The following is an 18,981-nucleotide window of genomic DNA, read 5'->3' on the forward strand; positions in this document are numbered from 1 at the left end:
AGGTGTCATAGTGCATCGTGGGTAGTATTCTGTCAGATTTCATTATAGTTCATGTAGTATTAGCTTGGCCTGTAAAGAAGAATGAAACTGTGTACTGAAACTACCAGTTTTCAGGTTTGTGATACTTTGCTGTTGATGGTAGTTTTCTTATTTTTTTTTAATTTTATTTTATTTTTAATAATACTGATATACTATTTGACAATTTATGGGTTAAAATTAGATTTTAGGGATTAGAATTTTAAAAAAGATTCTTTAACCATTTTCTCTGGTTGGTTAAAAAAATAATAATAATAAAAAAATAATTCCTCTGTTTCAAAAGACTGAAATGTTTATTTTCTGAAATTGACACCAAGTGCATGACCCATTTGTAGAATTGAGTCACTTCAGTATTTTTATTATATCTCACTTTTAACAGCAACATTTTTTGGGAAGAAGTTCCAGCTTACACTGGAAGAAGAAGGGGGCTAACTTCATACAGGGTTTTCAGATAGATGAAAGAAGCATATTTGCTTTATTAAATTGTATTAATTTTCTATATTTATGAGTATTCCTGAAATACAGGAAATGAATATTCACTAATAGAAACAAAATCAAGAAACAGTAACATTGTATATTGATTATGAAGAACAAAATTAGTCCCTTGTGCCTGCTTTGAGTATGCTGATAACCTATTCCTGAAATATTGTTATGTACCAGATAGGTTCCCTACAGATTGGGAACTCAGGCTTTTACTACCATACAGAATCCTTTGTTCCTTCTGATCCAAACTATTCCTTCTCTGGAAAGAATTATTTGTTTCTGGAATGTGATGTAGGTTTGGAACATTTTTTCTTACTCTTTGGTTAAATGCTTTCTTCCCCTCCCTGCCCAATGGCTTTTCTTTTCAGTAGTTTCTTTAACCTTACATTTTCTCAACTTCAGTAAATAATAATGTTTTCCTGTAATTTCTGGAGAGTCTGTTCAGATATTCAGGTAGGCCATTTATTAAACTACATTTCACTTGAATTCCTACTAAGTTAGTTCTGAGTGATAGACTGAAAGTATCTGGTTAAATTTTGCTTTGGATTTGCATCTAAAATTCTACAGCAAAAACCCATGTGTAAGTGGGTACATGAATTTTTAGGTTGAAAGGGACATTATGGCTGGCCAGATATGATGCTGATCACGTTGTTCTTGTATGAAGCTTTTGAGAAAGTTAAATACAAAGTCTGCAATTACATTCTTGGTTGAGGAATGAGTATTAGGAATACCATGCTTATGTTCTTGCCTAAACATCTTCAATGTTTATTTTGCTGCCATTCATGTAGAATCTTAACCACTGAGAGAAGTTAATATTTCTATGATGTCTGCTGTTTTGGATAACATATGGGTGATTAAAGTAGGAATTTCCTGAGGTAAAACACAGGTCTGTCAATGAATGAAAAAAATAGGCTTTCATTTTGTGTTCAAGCACAGATGCAACAGCAGTAAAGGAAACGTAAGCCTGTCCTTCTCCATTAGTAATAGTTGATGAGGCACTAATATGAAGCCTCCTGCGGAACGTGTTTTGGAGATCTTTGTTTTGCCCTTGTGAACTGTCATAGCTTCAGAGTATTTGTGAAAGAGGCATACAAAGAAACACCAAAGATATACAGAGACTGATAAATTCCTTATATGTATCTTGTGAAAAGAGAAAGCCTGTAACTCACCAATGCTCAAAATACTTACATCCCGCGCAAGCTGTTAATAATAAAGTCATCACTGAAGAATAACCAGAACGTTAGGTCCACTCCTCTTGAATTAAGAACCTATGGCTTAGCTGTAGGGATTGTGACAGTTGCTCTCTCTGTCAACTATGCAGAGATTTGGTTACAGAAGAACTAATGATGTGTAGATTATACTGACAATAATTTCTGATTTAATTTACTTCATATTTTCCATGCATTTCCTCATATTCACTGTGCGTTTTCCAGAATCAGGAATCTAAGTCAGTCACAGAAAGTGAGACAAGTGAGCAGATTTACCCAGAAGACTAGCAAACGTAGCAAAAATGTTTAACGTTGCAAAAATGAAGTGTGAGGGGCTTTGGACTATTACCTGGAAAGATAAAGGTACAAAGGTTAGTTCAATAAAAAGATGAGTTTGAGATAAGGACAACATTTCATGAAGTGGACATGAATATGTTCAAATTAGAAATAAGTAATGTACACAAAGTCAGTAAATTATGTAATAATCTTCCAACAGGAAGAACAAAGAGCAAACCACCTAAATCATTTCCATGGAAATTGATACATTGTGGTGGTTTTACGGTGCTAGGCAGCTGAACACCACAACCACTCTCTCCCTCCTCCTCCTTAGATGAGGAGGGGAAGAAGTAAAGGAAAGAACAACTCACGGGTTGAGATAAGGATGATTTAATTAAAGGAAAAAAAATAATTATTAAGGAAAGATTATTATTAATTAAACAATGTAACTATAAACAATTTAAACAATTAACAATTTAACTAAAGGGGAAAAAAGGAAAGGGGAAAAGGGAAGGGGGAAAGGGAAAACTAAACAAAACAAGTAAAGGCTATGTGGAAGTGCAGAGGAAAGAAATTACTCTCTCCTTCCCACAAATGAGCAATGCTTGACCACGTCCTTGAAGCAGGGCCTCAACGCACATAGCCGGTGTTCGGGAGGAGGACAGACGTTTTCACAATGAGAGCCCACCCCTCCCCTCTTCCTCCTTTTTCCACCTTTTATTGCTGAGTGTGACACCATATGGTATGGAATATCCCTTTGGTTGGTTTAGGTCAGCTGCCCTGGTGATGTTTCTTTTCTCACATCTTTGCCCAACCCCTAGGAGGGTTAGAGAGAGTCCTGATGCTGTGCCAGCACTGCTCAGCAGCAGACACAACACTGGTGTGATACCAGTGCTGTTTTAGCTACGAGTGCAGAGCACAGCACTGTATGGGCTGCTGCAGGGAAAGTCAACATCCCAGCTCGACCCAGTACATACATTTGTGAACAGGTTGCATATGGCAAGGCTGCAAGAACATGACCACAGAGTTCTCTTCTACTTGTATACCAAAGGGAATAACCTTTCTCTTATTTTTAGCATCAGGAACTGGGCTTCTGACTTAGTTTAGGGCAGTTTCCCATAGAGTTAAGTGTATTGCTATTAGGTTATTGTATAGAAACAACAGTACACTTTCTGTGTTTTTTCTTCGTATTGTAAAAAAAAAAAAAAAAAAAAAAAAAAGTAATTAGAATTGAGTCAGACCAAAGGCAGGATATAAAACAAAAAAGGAAAGATGGAGAGCTGAACAGAATTTAAACTGTCTTGCCGATCAGAACTTGCAGTAAGCAGCTGGAAAACTGAAAATATAATGTAATGAAAAAGTGGAAAAATGAAACCCTTCAGTCTCAGCATAAATGTTCAGAATTGCAACAAATTTAAGCAAAAACGGATAGACATTTGGATTGCTGTTAAGAGTGCTGTACATTGGTATACCCACAAGCTATTTTGAATTGCTGACAGAAATATTAACATTCATTGTCTTCCAATTTATAATCGAAGAACAAAATGGGTATACTACATTAACCTGAGAGAGAGAGTACGTTGACTGTAGACACTTAGGACAATTATAAGGTGTTTAAAACATTAGAAACATCATCCTGAAGCTTCCCTTATTAGAGCAGGATTGTGATGAGATATGCCAGCTCACAGCTACAAATGACTTTTTAATGTAAAGTAGTGTTAAATAGACACTGTTTTGCAAGAGAAAGGCCTGAGGAAAGCAAGCTATTTACTAATAGAAGGCTGTTTTTATTTCTTATTTCTGGATGCATGCTAGGAATTTAGAAGATCCTAAAGACCTGGAGCTGATGAACTAACTTTACATCTCTTGAAAACATATTCAGAAACAAAATCTAATTGAAAAACATATTCTATAAAATAGTTACATGGCTTACTTTTGCTTATGATTTGTTTGCAATCTCTCTTTTGTTTCACAACCTAGTCATGTATGCATGTATGTAGCCTTTTTTACCAGAATACAAGAGTTGTGCTGTTATTTTTGAGTGAGGTACAATGAAGAGTCCAGTCAGTTCATCGGCAGAGTGAAGAAAAAGATTATTATGTGATTCTTTTTTATATGAAATATTCAGACTGGGTTATGCCTATCTCAGTAAGCACTGTGTAGAAGATCTGATGATGGAATTATTTTCTGCTGGTTTCTTTCCCTCTGAATTACATGTGAGGTCGTATTTACACTTAAAGTGTGAAAAGGGGGGGGGAAAATCTTTTACTGATAACACTATGGGCTAAGTATTGGACTCGGTACTGGCTTCACACTAGAGCTTCATGCTTCACGTATGCTGGATGAAACTGTTTTCTAGGAGTCCAAAAAACAGTTTATGTTTTGCACAGAATGCTCAGCAGGTCCTGTGAAGTCTGTTGTTCTCCAGAAAAAGATAAAAAGAGCTGCAGAGAGGAAGAAATAATGATACCTTGTGCAGCCGTGAACACACACTGTCAGTGTCATCTCCTTGCAGGCAGGTGGGAAAGCCAGGAACTGAGAACCATGGTAAAGGTCACTCACAGAAACAGTAGGATTTTGCTTACACAGAGCTTGGATGTTGAAGAAAAGACGACTTGTCACTTGAAAGACAGTTGCTGTGTGGAAGAGTCAGAGTCAGTGCTCATCTGCAGCCCCTGGAAGTATTTGTTTCATAAATCTTACCTTCACAGAATCACAGAATGAGTGAGGTTGGAAGGGACCCCTGGTCCAACCCCCTGTCCAGGCAGGGCCACCCAGAGCAGGTTGCCCACAAACATGTCCAGGCAGCTTTTGGATATCTCCAAGGAGGGAGATCCACAGCCTCTCTGAGCAACCTGTGCTAGTGCTCTGTCACCCACATAGGGAAATGTTGTGGTTTAACCCGGCTGGCAGCTAAACACCACACAGCCGTTCGCTCACCCTCCCCCCTCCCTCTCTGGGATGGGGGGAGAGAAACGGGAAAGTGAAGCCTGTGAGTTGAGATAAAGACGGTTTATTAAGACAGGAAAATAATAATAACAATAATAATAATAATAGTGATAATGGTAATAGTATTAACAATAATAATGTGTAAGAAAACAAGTGATGCACAATGCAATTGCTCACCACCCGCTGACCGATGCCCAGCCTATTCCCGAGCAGCCGGCCCCCCCACCCCGGCCAGCCACCCCTATATATTGTTTAGCATGACGTCAGATGGTATGGAATACCCCTTTGGCCAGTTTGGGTCAGCTGTCCTGGGTCTGTCCCCTCCCAGCTCCTGCTGCACCCCCAGCCTGCTCGCTGGCAGGACAGAGCAAGAAGCCGAAAAGTCCTTGGCCTGGTGTAAACACTGCTCTGCAACAATTAAAACATCAGCATGTTATCAGCGCTCTTCTCATCCTAATCCAAAACATAGCACCCTACCAGCTACTATGAGCTACTTAACTCTGTCCTAACTGGAACCAGGACAGATATCCACCCCTTATTCCATACCATTTATGTCATGCTCAGGTTACACTCTGTCCAATACATTCTAATTAATCACCATTTTCATCTATGATATATAGCAATCATGGTAGTGATGACATACATTATTATATAATAATTAACATACTACAATTCAACTCATGGGCTATTCTCACCCAGTATCAAATCCCCTTGAGGTACACACCGGACCTCCCCATTCTTTTGCATTACCCACCAAGTGCATCCAGGTCCCTGAGCAAAAGCAATTCCACGAATAGGTTTGCCTTTTCCTGAGGCAGGAGTAGCCCAGACTGTTTTACCCAGCATGTTTCTTACGTGCACTACAGGAACTTTATCCCCTTCTACAGTGCGTAACAGGTTTGATTGGGCAGGTCCAGCTCGGTTGGCAGATCCCCTGGTATTGACTAACCAGGTGGCCTTTGCCAAATGTGTATCCCAATTTTTGAATGTCCCAGCACCCATTGCTTTCAGTGTAGTCTTCAACAGTCCATTGTATCGTTCAACTTTTCCAGAGGCTGGTGCATGATAGGGGATGTGATACACCCACTCAATACCATGTTCTTTGGCCCAAGTGTCTATAAGGTTGTTTCGGAAATGAGTCCCGTTGTCTGACTCAATTCTCTCTGGGGTGCCATGTCGCCATAAGACTTGCTTTTCAAGGCCCAGGATAGTGTTCCGGGCGGTGGCATGGGGCACAGGATATGTTTCCAGCCATCCGGTGGTTGCTTCCACCATTGTAAGTACGTGGCGCTTGCCGTTGCGGGTTTGAGGGAGTGTGATGTAATCAATCTGCCAGGCCTCTCCATATTTATATTTCAGCCATCGTCCTCCATACCAAAGAGGTTTTGACCGTTTGGCTTGCTTGATTGCAGCACATGTTTCACAGTCATGAATAACCTGTGCTATAGTGTCCATGGTCAGGTCCACCCCTCGATCACGAGCCCATCTGTAGGTTGCATCTCTACCTTGATGGCCTGAGGTGTCATGGGCCCATCGGGCTATAAATAATTCACCTTTATGTTGCCAGTCCAGGTCCACCTGAGCCACTTCAATCTTAGCAGCCTGATCCACCTGCTGGTTGTTTTGGTGTTCTTCAGTAGCCCGATTCTTGGGCACATGAGCATCTACATGGCGTACCTTTACAACCAGGTTCTCTACCCGGGCAGCAATATCTTGCCACAATGCCGCAGCCCAGATGGGCTTGCCCCTGCGCTGCCAGTTGTTCTGCTTCCATTGCTGTAACCACCCCCACAGGGCATTTGCTACCATCCATGAATCAGTATAGAGATAGAGAACTGGCCACTTTTCTCGTTCAGCAATATCTAAAGCCAGCTGAATGGCTTTTACTTCTGCAAACTGACTCGATTCACCTTCTCCCTCAGCAGCTTCTGCAACTCGTCGTGTAGGACTCCATACAGCAGCTTTCCATCTCCGATGCTTTCCCACAATACGACAGGACCCGTCAGTGAACAAGGCATATTTCTTCTCATTTTCCGGTAGCTTGTTGTACAGGGGGGCTTCTTCAGCACGAACCACCTCCTCCTCTGGTGATATCCCAAAGTATTTGCCTTCTGGCCAGTCCATAATCACCTCCAAGATTCCTGGGCGACTGGGGTTTCCTATTCGAGCCCGCTGAGTAATCAGTGCAACCCACTTGCTCCATGTAGCATCAGTTGCATGATGCGTAGAGGGGACCCTTCCTTTGAACATCCAGCCTAGTACCGGCAGTCGGGGTGCCAGGAGGAGCTGCGCTTCAGTACCGACCACTTCCGAAGCAGATCGAACTCCTTCATATGCTGCCAATATCTCCTTTTCAGTTGGAGTATAGCGGGCTTCAGATCCTCTGTATCCCCGACTCCAAAACCCCAGGGGTCGACCTCGAGTTTCCCCAGGTTCTTTCTGCCAGAGGCTCCAGGTGGGACCATTCTCTCCGGCTGCGGTGTAGAGCACATTCTTTACATCTGGTCCTGTTCGGACTGGCCCGAGGGCTACTGCATGAACTATTTCCTGCTTAATTTGTTCAAAGGCTTGTCGTTGCTCAGGGCCCCATTCAAAAGCATTCTTCTTACGGGTTACTTGGTAGAGCGGGTTTACAATCAGACTGTAATTTGGAATATGCATTCTCCAAAACCCCACGACACCTAGGAAAGTTTGTGTTTCTTTTTTGCTAGTTGGTGGAGACATAGCTGTTATTTTGTTGATCACATCCATTGGGATTTGACGGCGTCCATCTTGCCATTTTATTCCTAAAAACTGGATCTCTCGTGCAGGTCCTTTAACTTTATTCTGTTTTATGGCAAAACCGGCCTTCAGAAGGATTTGGACTATTTTCTTCCCTTTCTCGAAAACTTCTTCTGCAGTGTCACCCCACACAATGATGTCATCGATGTACTGCAGGTGTTCAGGAGCTTCCCCCTGCTCCAGCGCAGACTGGATCAGTCCATGGCAAATGGTAGGGCTGTGTTTCCACCCCTGGGGCAGCCGATTCCAAGTATATTGGACTCCCCTCCAAGTGAAAGCAAACTGTGGCCTGCACTGTGCTGCTAGAGGGATGGAGAAAAATGCATTAGCGATATCAATTGTGGCATACCACTTGGCTGCCTTTGATTCCAGTTCATACTGGAGTTCTAGCATGTCCGGCACTGCAGCACTCAGTGGTGGCGTGACTTCGTTCAGGCCACGATAGTCCACTGTTAGTCTCCACTCACCATTAGACTTTCGCACTGGCCATATGGGACTATTAAAAGGTGAATGAGTCTTGCTGATCACTCCTTGGCTCTCCAGTTGACGAATTAGCTTATGGATGGGACTCAGGGAGTCTCGGTTGGTGCGATATTGCCGCCGGTGCACAGTTGTGGTAGCGATCGGCACTTGCTGTTCTTCAACCCTCAGCAACCCCACAACAGAAGGGTCCTCTGAGAGACCAGGCAAGGTAGACAACTGTTTAATGTCCTCTGTCTCCAAAGCAGCTATGCCAAAAGCCCAGCGGAACCCTTTTGGGTCCTTGAAATATCCTCTTCTAAGATAGTCTATGCCAAGGATGCACGGAGCATCTGGGCCAGTCACAATACGGTGCTTTTGCCACTCATTACCGGTTAGACTCACTTCAGCCTCCAATACAGTTAACTGCTGGGATCCCCCCGTCACACCATAAATACAGATGGGCTCTGGCCCTTTATAGCTTGATGGCATTAGAGTACATTGTGCACCGGTGTCTACCAAAGCCTTATACTTCTGTGCGTCTGACGTGCCAGGCCATCGAATCCACACAGTCCAATAAACTCGATTGTCCCTTTCCTCCCCCTGGCTGGAGGCAGGGCCCCTCTAGTCCTGGTCAGAATCTTCATTTCTGTGTTTAAAGGACTGCCTGCTGGAAGTTGGAGCAGCAAACCTTTCAGAGAACTCCTTTTTCCCAATTGTTTTCCTTTGCAATTCACGTACCCGTGCCTCTAGGGTCGCAGTAGATTTTCCATCCCATTTTCTCATGTCCTCTCCATGGTCACGTAGGTAAAACCACAGGGTGGCGCGGTGTGTGTGCCCACCATATTGTCTTCCTTGCATAGATGAACGTTTACCCCTAATAGCTGAGACACTGGTTTGTACAGGTGGGGAGGAAAATAAACTCTCTTTAAGTTGGTGGATCTCTTCAGAAAGTTTCTCCAAGGTATTCTCTTTTAGCTGGTGGACACTAGTTCGTTCAGGTGAAGGGGAAGATAATCTTTCTTCAAGTTGGTGGATCTTTTCAGAAAGTTTCTCCAAAGCATTCTCTTTTAGCTGGTGGACACTGGTTCGTTCAGGTGAAGGGGAAGATAATCTTTCTTCAAGTTGGTGGATCTTTTCAGAAAGTTTCTCCAAAGCATTCTCTTTTAGCTGGTGGACACTGGTTCGTTCAGGTGAAGGGGAAGATAATCTTTCTTCAAGTTGGTGGATCTTTTCAGAAAGTTTCTCTAAAGCATTCTCTTTTAGCTGGTGGACACTGGTTCGTTCAGGTGGAGGGGAAGATAAATTCTCTTTAAGTTGGTGGACCTCTTCAGAGAGTTTCTCCACAGCTGAGACACAGGCCTTTAGGGAAGAGGAGAGATTTCCTTCGTACTGCCGGAGTATTTTAGTCACTTCATTCACTGTGGGATTCTCCTCCGTTTTCCAGGCTAGTATTGCCAATGAGCTGGCATATGATGATGGGGCACTCCGTACAAACTTCCGCCACATGGGTGGTGTACACTGGACTGCATCTGGATCTGTGGATGTTTGTGCGTCATCTAGGTCCTTATAAATTACTTCCCGTACGGCCAATTCCCTCAGGTACTGAATTCCCTTCTCCATGGTGGTCCATTTGCTTGGTAAACATACAAGTTCTTCCTTGAAGAGATACCTTTCCTTCACAGCTGACAGGAGACGCCTCCAGAGGCTGCGAGATTGTGCTCCATCTCCAATTGCTTTGTCAATGCATGCATCCCTAGCAAGGGATCCCAGCCGCCTGGCTTCCTTGCCCTCCAATTCCACATAATTGGCTCCCGTGTCCCAGCACCGGAGCAGCCAGGTGACAAGCTGCTCGCCTATACAGCGACCAAAATCTTTTCGCACATCTCGTAGCTCACGCTGGTATAGAGTCCGGGTAATTACTGTTGATTTTCCGACATCCTCATCCTCATCTTCAGTCTCCTGCACCTTTGATGGCTGGTATGGAGTCCGGGTAGTTACTGTTGATTTTTCGCCATCCTCATCCTCATCTTCAGTCTCCTGCACCTTTGATGGCCCAGCCTCGTCTTCACTTCGCCCAGACTTAGCAGAAGACTGTCTGCGTTTTAAACGACCTGAGCCTCTATACCATTTTTTCACCTTGTCTACAGGGGCAACTTGCACTGCTACAGCTCGTTTCTCTGACCCAGCCACAGGGTCTGCCACAGGGGTTGGAATACCCTCTGCGGGGTCAACTTGCACTGCTACAGCTCGTTTCTCTGACCCAGACACAGGGTCTGCCACAGGGCTTGGAATACACTCTGCGGGGTCAACTTGCACTGCTACAGCTCGTTTCTCTGACCCAGCCACAGGGTCTGCCACAGGGGTTGGGATACCCTCTGCGGGGTCAACTTGCACTGCTACAGCTCGTTTCTCTGACCCAGCCGCAGGAGTGGGAGCAGCTGCACGAGCTGGGGCAGCTGCAGGAGCTGGGGCAGCTGCAGGAGCTGGACCTGGAACGGCTGCAGGAGCTGGAGCTGGAGCGGCTGCAGGAGCTGGAGCTGGAGCGGCTGCAGGAGCCGGAACGGCTGCAGGAGCTGGAGCTGGAGTAGCTGCAGGAGCTGGAACTGGAGCGGCTGCAGGAGCTGGAGCTGGAGTAGCTGCAGGAGCTGGAACTGGAGCGGCTGCAGGAGCTAGGTTGCTAATAACATCAATTGCAGCTCGATAGGCACAAGCCAGACCCCAGCACGCTACAGTGATTTGTGTCACTTTGGAACTGCCAGAGTCATGACACCTTTTTTTCAAGCATTCTGCCAGCTTTTTAGGATTTTGCAGTTGTTCAGGGGTGAATGTCCAAAACACTGGAGGTGACCACTGCTCTAGAAACCTGCCCATATCCTCCCACACTCCCTGCCACTCGCAACTATCCCGCCTCAAGACAGATCTCCGGATGAGATTCCTAAGTAGTTGTTTAACCCTCCACAAAATCTGAAGCGCATTCAGGAGACATAACAACAAGAGCAGGCTGGTCTGAGTATCCCAAGGATATTCAACATCTCGGAGAACCACCGTAACTAACTCGGGGGATAAGAGGGTGGTGGTGAAGGAGAAAGGGAGAGTGAACAGGTAGGGAAACATGTCTTCCCCTGTCCCCTTCACAGATTGGCTCCCTAACGAAAACAGGCAATAGGTGTAATTGCTAATAGTTTCCGAGATATGGGTTCCAAAGTATAGAGTCGACGTCAGTGCTGAGTACAAATACCAGGTTAAAGTCGTGACCAGATATTTCATCATTTCATAAGCCATTGTTACACCGCACAGTACCATAACAATCTTAAACCAGGGCCCGGAAAGGATAAACAGTGCAACAGGGAGCACATACAGAAAGTAACGCACCATAAAACTCAATTTGGAATACAGGTACAGCAGACTGGAGATTAAGGCAATCAACATCGTGACTAGCAACTATTAAGCAGGTCCAATACTTATACCAATTTTAGTTTAACACACTCTGGTCAGATTTGTCGATATCTCAACCCTTCGGGCCCCACGTTGGGCGCCAAAAAGACTGTTGTGGTTTAACCCGGCTGGCAGCTAAACACCACACAGCCGTTCGCTCACCCTCCCCCCTCCCTCTCTGGGATGGGGGGAGAGAAACGGGAAAGTGAAGCCTGTGAGTTGAGATAAAGACGGTTTATTAAGACAGGAAAATAATAATAACAATAATAATAATAATAGTGATAATGGTAATAGTATTAACAATAATAATGTGTAAGAAAACAAGTGATGCACAATGCAATTGCTCACCACCCGCTGACCGATGCCCAGCCTATTCCCGAGCAGCCGGCCCCCCCACCCCGGCCAGCCACCCCTATATATTGTTTAGCATGACGTCAGATGGTATGGAATACCCCTTTGGCCAGTTTGGGTCAGCTGTCCTGGGTCTGTCCCCTCCCAGCTCCTGCTGCACCCCCAGCCTGCTCGCTGGCAGGACAGAGCAAGAAGCCGAAAAGTCCTTGGCCTGGTGTAAACACTGCTCTGCAACAATTAAAACATCAGCATGTTATCAGCGCTCTTCTCATCCTAATCCAAAACATAGCACCCTACCAGCTACTATGAGCTACTTAACTCTGTCCTAACTGGAACCAGGACAGGAAATCTGGATGTAGTGGATGTGTTCTATGCAGATATTCAAGGACAAACTTCAGTAGGGAAGGTGGAAGTCAAAGATATGTCTGACAAAAATACTAGCTACTGATTTTAAGCACATATCAGTGAGCTGTTTGCAAATATTCTGTGTCCCAAAGTGACATAATAACAAGCAACATTGTCAAATGACTCATTGAGTGCTCTGAAGTACAATCATTTTTTATATATGTGTTTAAACAACAAGGCTCAAAATTACTGTATTGCAAACGTTTTATAACCTGTATCACAAAAGAATGGCCTGGTTGTTTTGGATTAGATTGATTGGGAGAATGCCATGAAACACCACTTGGAATAATATTTCATTACTTATGATGCATACACTCTGTCTTTCATGTCAGTTTAAAAAGATCGTTATATTTTATCACAACAGTTTGCCAATATGTGCTGTACAAATAAATGCAATTGTATTTAAATATATTTCAATAAAGCCAGCCATGGGGCTGTGCAAATAAACTGCCAAGGAAAAGAATGTTTACATTTTTTTTAATGTAAGAATATACTGTGACTGTTCTGTCCATTAGGAGCAATAATGCATTGGAGTATTCAGATGAGAAAAGACTGTCTCTCTGGTGGTATCCTCCGTCTGTACTATTGTGAGTACTTGTTTCTGGCTTATGTCATTACAGATCTTAGACAGACCAAATAGCTTCCATTTGCTCATGTTTCATTACTATATATGCATTACAACTTGCATCCACACAATTGCTTCTGTCATGTAAGTATGTGAGATGTGGATTTTTAAAGAGTGTCTCTGATTTCTTACTTTTGCAGCAGATTGTGGCTTTCTGGAAACAACACTATGTTTATTGTTGGATAATTTGTCCATCCTTTATGGCTCTAAGTTATGAAATTTTAGAAGCTATCACATGGGATTCTCCTGAATCTGCAAGTACCTGACTTCTGTCTCTTGATACTAACTGAGTCATGATTTTGTTAGATAAGCCTCTTCTCATTGTAGGTGATTTGTTTGTGCTGGGAACAGATGAAATTTGATCGTGTTTTTGGTCTTCTGAAACATAGAGAGTTTCTGATCTCAGGAACCGAGAAATCTAAAGTAGATTGAGTAGATGGGATAGAGGCTATAACTGCTGCCCAAACAGTCATTTCAGGTGTGTAGATTTAGTTCTTCATGAACGAACTATATTGTTCATGGAAATGTAGGGGTTCATGGCTTCAGACTTCTTAACATAGATAGTCGAGCTTTACTTTGACCAGTTGGACCTTGGGAAAGAAAACACTATTGCCATTGCATTGCATTTGCATGCTGAAGACTGCAGACGATGTTGCCAAAATCACTCAAGGTCACATAGGTGCCTTCACATGAATTTAGGTTACCTGCAAGCACACTTTAAATTAGATGCAAGTGTTTCATGGGACATTGTCAGGTTTTCTAAGGAACATATATCAGCAGTAAATACAAGCTCAAGGGAGAGTGTTATTAAGGATGACATGCACATGCAGCTGAGTTATGCAGAAAGATACAAGGTAATAATTGATTGAAAATGCTTGTGTTCCTTTCTTGATTATGCTTAATGATAAATCCAGCTGTATTATTATTATTATTTTAAATTTGTATATTCACCTAGGAAATAAATAGAATGCTTGGGAGGACAGAACCATTGTAGGTTTAGTGAGTATTATTCCAGGTTAATACTCTAGTCTGCATAGGACATAGGTTTTCTTGATTTGTACATTTTTTCGTTGTTTTGCGAATTACCATTTTAAAAAAAATATTTTTATCCTTATGAGTCGTGATCCTTGGGAAATTCACAATTTAATCATCAAATTGATTTGGTCTATTGATACTTTAATAAAACCATCTTGCACAAATATATCTATGTAATTTCATGCAAGAAACTTGTCAACAGACAGGAATGCCTGCAAAAATAGAAGGTGATTAACAAATATCACAAGAAACCTCAAAATTGCAAAAACAGAAGAGCTGCTTGCTAATAACTGTTGCAAAGGTTTACGCTTTTGTATTTTTGTGGTTTTTGAATGCAACCAAAGACATCATCTGAAAAATCAGAGGGGTAAGCAGCTTCCACTTCTTAAAATAACCATTAGTTTAATAATGTTTTTGCCTGTGGTGCTCCATATTTTTTTCTTCTCTTGTCCTTCTAGTTTCATTGGATGCATCACAGGTTCTGCATGTTGTTTTGCAAATGAAAAGAACACATGGGTTATGGTGACAATAACGGTGAAAATACTTGCATATGAAAAAGGCATTGTATTTCTGTGTTGTGGTTTAACCCAGCAGGCAGCTAAGCACCACACAGCCATTCATTCACTCCGCCCACAGTGGGATGAGGGAGAGAATTAGAAAAAACAGTAAATCTTGTGCGTTGAGATAAAGACAGTTTAATAGGACTGAAAAGGAAGGGAATAATAATAATGATAATAATAATAAAAGAATACTCAAAACAAGTGATGCACAGTGTAGTTGCTCACCAGCAGCTGACTGATGCTTAGCCTGTCCCTCAGCAATGGCAGCCCCCCCGAGCCAATTCATCCCAGTTTAATTGTTCCACATGATACCCTATGGTATGGGACATCCCTTTGACCAGTTTGAGTCGGCTGCCCTGGCTGTGTCCCCTCTCAGATCCTGGTGCACCCCCAGCCTCCTCGCTGGCAGGGCAGCACGAGGAGCTGAAAATTCCTTGGCTCTGTGTAAGCGCTGCTCTGCAACAACTAAATATCAATGCGTTATCATCATTACTCTCTTCCTAAATCCAAAGCACAGCACTATAAGAGCTACTGGGAAGAAAATTAACTCTATTCCATCTGAAATGAGGACATTCTGCTCAAAAGCAATGATGGAAATCCAGTTTAGCTTGTTCTGTAATAGGTGGTCTGTAATACTTGCTTCTTAGAGGAGGTGGGCGAGAGGGGCCCTACACAGAGTGTGAATAGTAATTCTGCCCTACCAAGATGCTTCAGAGTATAAAGAGAATGATACAATGAATGTGATTTTATTATTAAGAACTACGGAATATGTATATGTCAGATTGACTCTACATCTACTAAAGAGAAGCACAGCTGTGTATAAAGGAAGTTTGATCAGATTTTGAGTGTTGCCCTAGGAGTGTCATGATTCTTGTGGTACTTCCTGTGCTCTGGTGCTGTTCAATTGTGTTAGATCAGGACTTCATTTGATTAGTTTTTTTCACTGCTTACTATCCACATAAATCACTCTTCTGAGGTTCACAGGTGCTATGCAGAACTCAACAGATCAGGGGTATTATCACCTTAGATGATCTTTAAGGTGCCTTTCAACCTAGAGAATTCTATGATTGTCTCCTGGAGATAGCCAGAAGTCACTTGATATTTCCTCCTTCTCATTGCAGATTTCAGACCATTTCAGTGTGTGTTTTATTATCACTGAATAGGATTAAATGGAAGTATCTGATAATCTGATACTTTATTACAATGTCGACTTTTTTTTTTATTATTATTATTTATTTATTTATTTATTTTATTTCCTTGCCTTTTTGGCAGCTTTCCTGGCTGGGTTGTTTGGGGCTCTAGAATACTCTCTGAATAACAATTCCTCCCATTGATTATGTAAAATACACTGCAACTTGTGCTCTGCTGCAAAAGATTTGAGGAGAAATTGTCTTCATTTTAGTTTTGTGACACTACTACATAATTATTTGATCCATGTTGAGCACTAGATGTTAGTTTGTTGACCAATACATAGCTTTTATTTATTTATTTACTTATTTTAGATAGCATTGTAATAGTATACTCTTTTCACTCTGTAGATAAAATTACGGTGTGAGAATATGTCCTCCAGATGTTCCTCCCTCTAGCTGCCTGCTGTGAAAATTTCTGTTACTTGACAGTGCAGGGGTTAGTTATATTTTCAGAGCCTAGGGCACTGTAGAGTGAAATGAACAGATAAAATAACATGAAGAACTATTCAGCTTGCAAACTGAATGGCTGGATGCCCATGGGAGCCTTGTTACTTCAAGCAATATTTCAGAACAATCCACAGTATCATAAAGTTGTGATAACACTAATGTAATCTTCAGAAATTCAATAAACAAATACAGGGAAATACTAAACCATGAATTCAGAAAAAGAGTCAGTGACGCTGATACTTGTGGGAGTACATAACATAAGAAAAAACTCTTTTTACTGTGTAGGTGATCAAACACGGGCAAAGGTTGCCCAGAGAGGTCGTGGAGTCTGCCTCCTTGGAGATACTCAAAAATCATCTGGACGTGGTCCTCAGCAAGCAGCTTGGCTTGCTTTTGAGTAAGAGGTTAGATCAGATGACCTCCAGAGTTCCCATCCAACCTCAACCATTCTATGATTTTTTGATTAAAAGTTATTTTTTGATCTAAAGTTATTTTTTATACATCATGCAGTATCATGGTGCATCCATTGTCAGCATTGAACTTCTGTTCTGCCTTTTTTTTGTGAATCTTAGCAGACAGGTGGCAGACATTGATTGATCTAGTTTACAATCCCTTTTAGGGTGGTTTTTTCAGTATCCTGCTAAAGATCTTAAACAGTTCAAGGGAGAAACTGAGGGACTTACACATCAGTATGCAGTATATTTGTGTTAGAACTCAGTGCACATGTCCTGACCCTCCGTCTGTGCAGTAACCACAAAGGAATGATCTATAATAATAATAGATCATTATCTTCAGTGCTTTTGCTTTCAGACTAGCAGCATAAGAGAGTGACATTGTCCTCTTCAGTTCTCTTTCTTTAGTCTGTTGAACTTTATAAGGTATAGACCATACATATGTTGCTATTTTATGAGCAGAGGTATTTTTAAACTATTAATTTCTTCTTTCATTTTTTAGAGTACCAAGGTGCTAGAGGGAGGCTTCCACATTCTTCATTTCTCTTCTCCTACCCTGGGACATAGGGAAGATGTAAATAGAACTTCTCTGTTGTTGTCACAGTGGCTTTAGGTTGTATCTTCAAATGAACTTTACTATTCATTTGTTCTTTTCCACCCCCACTTCTACTTAAGAGGGAAACCCTCCAAGCTTCTTTTATCTCCACATGCACCTGATGGGAGATAGCTGCTGGCTATAAGTGTTTTCATTTCAGGCAGATGTTACCTTTCTGTCATTGCACAGAATGTTTTAAAAGTTTTATCTCCCAAAATTTCTTGATAGGCAGTTTTCTTATCCTAATTGTCTGTCTACCATGCCAGTACTGGTAAATATATCATCTGAAGTCATGGCCCTTGCAGTCGACATGATGGTGTCACAGGATACATCTGATATAAAGGCTGCAACAAGAACAGTCTTAATTAGCATTAGCATTCTTTTTTTGTCCCTAGAGCAGGCAAAGGCAAACTCTAAAAATGAGTCAGCAGTGAATGATGTTTACATGGCTGCTTCTGAAGCTTCAGAAATTCTCCTCAACAAACATTGTGCTTAAGAGTTTCTCACATAACTGCACTAGTTTTTTTTTTTCCTTTTTTTTTTTTTTTTTCAGTGAGCAAAACTGTAGAAAGCATTAGTATCTATCAGAATTTACTGGAGTCCCTTGGTTTTTTTGCAAGGTCCTTAAAAAAGTGCTGCTGGTAACAGCTTCCTTTTACCTATGAGACATAGAACATAGACACAGAACATCCACAAATGGCTGGTTTTTGTATTTCTTTTATATACAAGATTTACAAGAAATCAGTAGTGTATACTTCCTGTCACATCAGAGCAAGTGCTATTAAAATGAAAATTGCTAAAGTATAAGTAAGTGTAAGTATAAGCATGTTTTGGGGGGCAGATTATAACAGTTTATGAACTGTACCATATGAAGCATGTGGTCCAGGTATTAGAAAGTAAATACATAGTGGAGTCATTTGTACTGCAGGTGGGAAAAAAGCTCGTAACACAATGTCCACAAAAGAAGCAATGATCTTCAGTACTGGCAGAATCAGCAGTAATTCTGAGGACAAAATAATTATCCTATTGGCTGTGTAAGCAGTGTGTCCTATTCAGGGTTAAAAGTTTGTCCTCAGAGTGGTAGATATTACCATATTACAATAGGAAAGCTTAGTAGTGCTGCAGTTCTGGCCGTTGATAGGTCTATGGTCAACAGAAGAATTCATCTCCAGTGTTGCCAGACGTATGCACTGGCACTACTTACAGCTTCTTCTGTTCATAGGAAAGTCTTTGTATGAGTTTTTTAATAATGCATAAAATGAAGTCAAATCCTTCAGATAACTTGATGGAAACGAAAGCAAAGAAAAGACTAAAGAGTACAAATGAAATAAACCACAAGTTGACAAACATGAAAAAAAAAAGTTTGGCAAAATGAAATGTTCAAGGTAGAAATTCAGACTTTGCATTTACATTTTAAGAATACATTCTGTCAGACTGATTGTTTAAAGAAAGTTCTCTTGTGTGAGTGGCACCATCACTAGCAGTCTAACACAGCATATAGAGGCTGTGAACAGTTATGTATGCCCATATATTATAAGTCTTAATATGCTTAGGGAGGGCATATAATCCTTACATTAATCACCAGAGCAAGTAAGTAGTCCTGACAATCTGTAAGACTGATAAAAATTGAGTGAATGTAAATAATTTAAGTAAAGGAAATACATTTGCATTTTAAGACATCATTTCCAGCT

Source organism: Anser cygnoides, chromosome 2 (assembly GCF_040182565.1).
Source record: "Anser cygnoides isolate HZ-2024a breed goose chromosome 2, Taihu_goose_T2T_genome, whole genome shotgun sequence".
NCBI lineage: Eukaryota > Metazoa > Chordata > Aves > Anseriformes > Anatidae > Anser > Anser cygnoides.